Genomic DNA, 6,133 nt, shown 5'->3' with positions numbered 1-6,133 from the left:
AGCACATCGAACATCCAAACATCACATGTAAATGAGGAATTGATCCAATCAATTAACTGCTATAAAGCCCATCGAATAGCCCATTTAAAATCTAAATCATTAACAATTAATGTCTACTAGGTGTATGGGCTGAATCGCAGTTAGCAGTTCCACACAGTTTATCTCACAATAATGGGCTTTTGCAGTTTTAACCCTTTAAAACTGGGCTTTACAGGTGGGCCGAATTAATCCCTGTTATTGAACATCAGATTTGGAACAGCAAGTGTGAGAAATATGGACTGAAAAACAGTCCCCTTTGAAACCCAGATTCGGTCCAAACATCACATGTAAATGAGGAATTGATCCAATCAATTAACTGCTATAAAGCCCATCGAATAGCCCATTTAAAATCTAAATCATTAACAATTAATGTCTACTAGGTGTATGGGCTGAATCGCAGTTAGCAGTTCCACACAGTTTATCTCACAATAATGGGCTTTTGCAGTTTTAACCCTTTAAAACTGGGCTTTACAGGTGGGCCGAATTAATCCCTGTTATTGAACATCAGATTTGGAACAGCAAGTGTGAGAAATATGGACTGAAAAACAGTCCCCTTTGAAACCCAGATTCGGTCCAAACAGTTTTGGTCCAATCTAGTCCAAAAGGGTCCAAAACTGATTTTCAATTCAAGAATTAATTCATGAAAGATCTGAAATTAATAAACTTGATTTTAAACAAACACAAATCAATTATGGACTGTTCGCACCACCTGCAAAACAGAGGTTAATCACTAATGTTGCAGTTTCACAAACTGCAAATCGCAGGAAGCGATTTCTACATCTGCAAATCTCCAGCGCCGCCATCTTCTTACTTCTTCTTTAATCAAGAAAATAAATAACATAAATCCTATTTCTATTAATTAATTACATTCTTGATCAAATCCTATACATTCAGTCTAGAAAAAAAAATATTTACAGACCGAATTGAATGAAATAAATAAATAGAAAGGAAAAAGGGTGCGCAGACCATCTGCGCCAAATCTGCACTGCGATCTCCAAGTTTGAACAGTCCATTAAATCAAAATAAATAAAGAACAATTCTAAATAAATTTTGGATTTAACAAAATTAATTTCAGATCAATCGCCCTTAACAAGAAACCATTTCTTGAAAAAAAAGAAAGCAATCTGCACAAATCTTGGAAGAACAATTTCTATCCATCTGCGTAGGGTCAGATCTGATTTTCTTTTGGTTCAAGATTCGAACCTGTGGCTCTGATACCACTGAAGGAATGGTAGGATCCATCTAATGGATGCCAAAAGGTTGCGGAATGGATGGCCGAATTTCAAAAATTTCCTACCTTCCTCCAACTAGGAATCGTATTCCCTAAATTTAGAATACCATATTCAAGGATCTTATTTGAACCATAATCGAACCAGATCTGAACCACAAGGTAAAAGGGAGGATTATACTTGATCCGGAGAAGCAGTATCTCCCAAAGTTGGTGTTCACGCCCAAAGAAGAAACCAAGATCCGCTCCTGCTGAAAATGACATAGCTATGGATGGAACGGAACCAGCAGGGTGCGTCCTACACACTGGATCCTTCGCAAGAATCCTCTGGAAACTCTGAACACCGAATCTTCTTTAGTCTATCATGCAAGACTGATGTCAAGAACTGATTTTTTGAATTCCTATTGTTGCAAAGATCGAATCTTGCAATAGTGAATGGTGGCGGCAGGAGGAGAACTCCAAGGATGAAGATGGCTGAACTGTTTTTCTTCTCTCTGGAGTATGAATGAGATCTAATCTCAATTCGCAGGGAGTTTTTTTTTTCACCAAAAACCCTAGTTTGAATTCTGATGTATTTTCTCTTGTATTTCTCCTCTTTTCTTCTTGATTAAGAAACCTCCTAATTAGGAGTTATCCCAATCCAAATCTGTATTTGGATAGGGGATTATCTTAATCCTATCTGCAAATTAAGTTAGTTTACTCCTGATCTTATCAGGAGGTTACCAGATTCAAATCTAATTTGAATTTGGTCTCCTGGAGTGGATAAGGTTAAAGGCCCAATCCTTTTACTAACATTAATCTCAGATTCGCTCCATAGATGGGTGATAATATCAGCCCAGCTCGAAATGGGCTTTTGGCCCATTAGATGTTCAGTGTTTAACTAGTTTCCAATCTGTTGCCCAATTGGGCTTCTTTGTATGGCGTGGGACCGAAGCATTGATCTACACACCAGTCACATGGGTTCGGCCCAGCCTTTAATAAAAGGCCCAGCCGAATTCACTGAAAGACTCAATAAACCCCTAAGCCCATCATATGGACCCTATGGGCCCAACACTTACATTAAGTGGTCCCTGGGCCAAGCCATGTTATAAAATCCCAGGGACTGTGGGCAGGTGCAAGATTAGCCTATCAGGTACTATCCTAAATGGTTTTACACTTAACCTCTCAGCCTTTAATGATCAAGCACTGCCCGACAAGAGAGGACCTCTCCCTCGGCTGCACGGAACAGTGCCGCACTCTCCACTCACATGGATCCCAGGAATTAAAACCATTTGCAAACAATTCGAAACTGTACATATATATATATATAAATATATTAATTTTGCAAAACAAAATTCTAACGATTGAAATCAACTGCCGGCAATTTGGTTTCCATCAGAGAGAGTGCATTCTCGATCATTACCCTTTGTCCGACAAAGGGGTTGATCCTGTCACTATGATCACCCACTCAGATGAATTCTCAGATTGTCCCAACATACCCAGGTTTTGATCCCCATCTAAGGATCTCACTGATTGGCATATCAAAGACAGTCCGATCCGACACCTAGTGAAATGTCATAATCGAGTCTAGGGGTCAGGTGTAACTTTCCAATTTTGCCCATCTGTCTCCAAGGTCCAGGGCAATACTGGAAATCTGGTCCGGTTCAAAGGATACAAGTAATCCCATACTGCATGTGCCTCGGGTCTTACCCTGGTGGCTGAGACAGGCCATCCCAACACTTGGTGGCACACCAGTATCAGCCTTGGCAGGATAAATCTCCCCAGACTTATCCAACGGCTGTGAATATTTAAAAACTAACACGAGTCTCTATAAGTGTCCAGTTTTAGGGTCTTACACTGAATTAAACCAAATAACATGAATCAAACATGCACTTTATTTATTTCCACTAAATAACAAAAGTACATCAAATCAGATTAAAGCTAAGGGCATACAAAACTGTCTAACAAAACCTCCGGACGACCCATGCAACATCATTTGGGCCTTGAGCGCTGCAACGTGGTCTCTAGGATCGGTATTCCCATCATATCTATCCAGCTAAGGTGCTCGACAACTGGCAGGGGGTAACTCGTCCACAATCTCCTAGACACTGGGTAGCTCTTTAGTGGGGTGGGCGGTTGGCTGCACGAGCTGGTCTATAGGCAGTGTCATGCTTCTCTGAACTTGGTTGTGCTCCAACTCTTCCAAACGTTGTCTAAGTTCCCGAATCTCGGCATCCTTGTTGTCTGAGACAGAGTATGTGTGGCCCTCTCCTTCTTGGGCCGTGTAGGGTGGTCTTTTACTAAATTGGACTCGGAAACGGAGACCACACGGGGCGGTGTCTGCTTGCCAAGCCTTTCTTTAGCGAGGATCCATACAGTCTGATGTGTCCTACTACAGTTGTCAAGTTCGCGAGAGCGGGCGGAGGAGACGGAGTTTCTTGCCATATCTTGCTTTTCTTGATGGGACCACACTCCACTCTTGTCCGGCCGGTGCGTTTTGGGGTCCTAGGGGCGAAGGTCGTCCTTCGTACGCGTCAGTGCGTGAGGGGGGACAGCCTGGTTGAGCGGTGCCTCGGACCCTAGCGCCTACTCTCAAAGATCTTGTCGACCTTTTCTTGCATTGCCTGGAATTGCACAAGGTCGACCACGGCTGGAGATTGTTGAGTTTCTTGGTGCATTCCCGAGATGGGGATCGGCCTGTTGATCGCTCGGAATGGTTTATAGGCATCTTGATCGTTTTTTGATTGCGTAGTGAGAGAGAGATTTCAGGAAAGATTTTTTGTGCGTTTCCCATAGACGATGCCAATTTGATGCTGCTCAATTCGAGGTGATGCACAAACCGAGGTTGCAATCAGAAATCCTTGCCAACAAAGCGTAGCTGAGTTAGAAGGATGAAGCCACGCTTCAAGACTTGTGATCAAGAAAAGTGTCAGAGGCTCGAGCAAGTAAGTAGGAGGTGGTGGATGGTCGGGCCGAGCAATGAGGATGTTGGACCAAGCAAAGTGGAAGTACAGTGCTAGAAGTCTGTTGCCCTTACCTTGAGAGGGGGATACTTTTTATAGCCGAAGGTCCATTTCCTAGTTGGATTAGGATTCTAGGGATACCAGAATGAGGTTAACCATCGAGGTCTTTGGGATAGAGTCCTAATCCCCAGTGGAGTTGTCCTCATCCCTTCCTACTCTTGCTCGTACTCATCCGCGTGATGTGGGACTAACGTGGCTGAGAGGATAAGGTGAGGGGCTATGGAGGTAGTGTAGCATAGCCATCACTGTATGCCACGAAGCTGGTTGGGCGATGCCGACATGATCGAGGTGACTAGGCAATGATTGGATAGCCACGTGGCTTTAGAGGCAACTCAAAAGTGAGAAGGAGACCTGGTCCACTTGGAAAAGTTATACTTGGCTAAAGTCTAGTCTTCTCTTCAAGTCTTATATAAACTTTGACCAATAACTACGTGTGGGTTACGAGAAATTATAACATTGAATAGGACCATAGGAAATGCCGGCCAAAATTGTGTAGTTTAGAGATCGTCTGTCCCTAGGGGACAGAAACTTTTCTGTCTCTACCAATAATAATCAACCACGTCTCTCTTTTCCGTAAATTTCAAAATTAATGGAGTCCAGGCCTTAACGGCAGCTGGACTCCAAAACTTATTAATTTTAGTTTAACCGCCCTTTTTGGGATCCCACTTTCCAAGTTTTTTCTTCATTTTCATTTTTGTTCTGTTTTCTCTCCCTCTCCCTCACATCCAAAGTTCGTCTGCACCAACACCATCGCATATCGCCATTGCAATCGAGACGCCAATCATTCGTCTGCAGAAACAACTGGAGTCTTTCTTGACCACCTGTCATTACCCTCGTTGGAGATCACCGGCTTCTTTTCATTATTCTTTCATTGTTGGGATTGGTTTTTGCCGATTGTAATGACTAATGATGGGAGGATCCAGGGGCAGCAGACCATGGAAGAAGAGCTTAATGGAGACGACAGGTGACTGTGACGATGATGAAGAGGAAGATAGGGATAGGTGGTGGCATGGCCGATTCTATGTGTTCTGATCTAAACTAGACATCAGCGGAAGGAAGGTCAAACATAATCCCAATTGCTCCTGCTATACCTCGTCTCTTCTCTTTAATTTCAAAATTTCAATCCTGGAGTTTTGAGCTTCACTTCTTTATTTTTTTATTTGTGTCTATACAATACACCATATAATATGCATGTCAATACAAAATTCAACACCCCATGAAAGAGGGTAACGAAACAGATGTCTTTCCGAATTCATTAGTTTTTGCAATTTATTCTTGAAATAATACAAGCTCTATTGTCTGTTCTACATGATTTAAAAACCTGGCACATTTGTTGTTGTTGGCATATTGCAGTTTCCGGATTAAACATGGGAAAGGGAAACAATTCTCGATTAATTAAATAAGTAACCAATTCAAAAAATCTTAGCTTAAAATTTTGTCATTCAATAAAAGAACAAACACATTGCAATGTTTTGTACTGTTAAGGCTAAACGATATCCAGATTACCTAGTGGCACTATAAAGATAAAAATATCTGATGAATTGACCTTTTGGTTATTAATACACAATGTCACTAACAAATTTTTGTGGATTCAAGAAAAGCAATTGAATGATGTATATACAAAAATTACCTTGATGTTACGGTGCCTCTGGTTTCTGTAGTTGTGCTTAACATCGTTATGGTTATATTGGACCTCAGAGTTCATCTCAATTAGTTGGGTAAAAGCAGGGGCGGAGTCGGGGGGACCTAGGGGAGCCATGGCCGCCCCTATGGCCCAAAAATCCCTACTCTTCTATATAAAATTTCCCCTCCCCACTCCCCACCCCAATGGGTTGGCCCCCTATAACCATCCATATTTATTTTT

Source organism: Nelumbo nucifera, chromosome 7, assembly GCF_055504915.1.
Source record: "Nelumbo nucifera cultivar China Antique chromosome 7, China Antique-T2T, whole genome shotgun sequence".
Taxonomy (NCBI): domain Eukaryota; kingdom Viridiplantae; phylum Streptophyta; class Magnoliopsida; order Proteales; family Nelumbonaceae; genus Nelumbo; species Nelumbo nucifera.
This window is presented reverse-complemented; position numbering follows the sequence as displayed.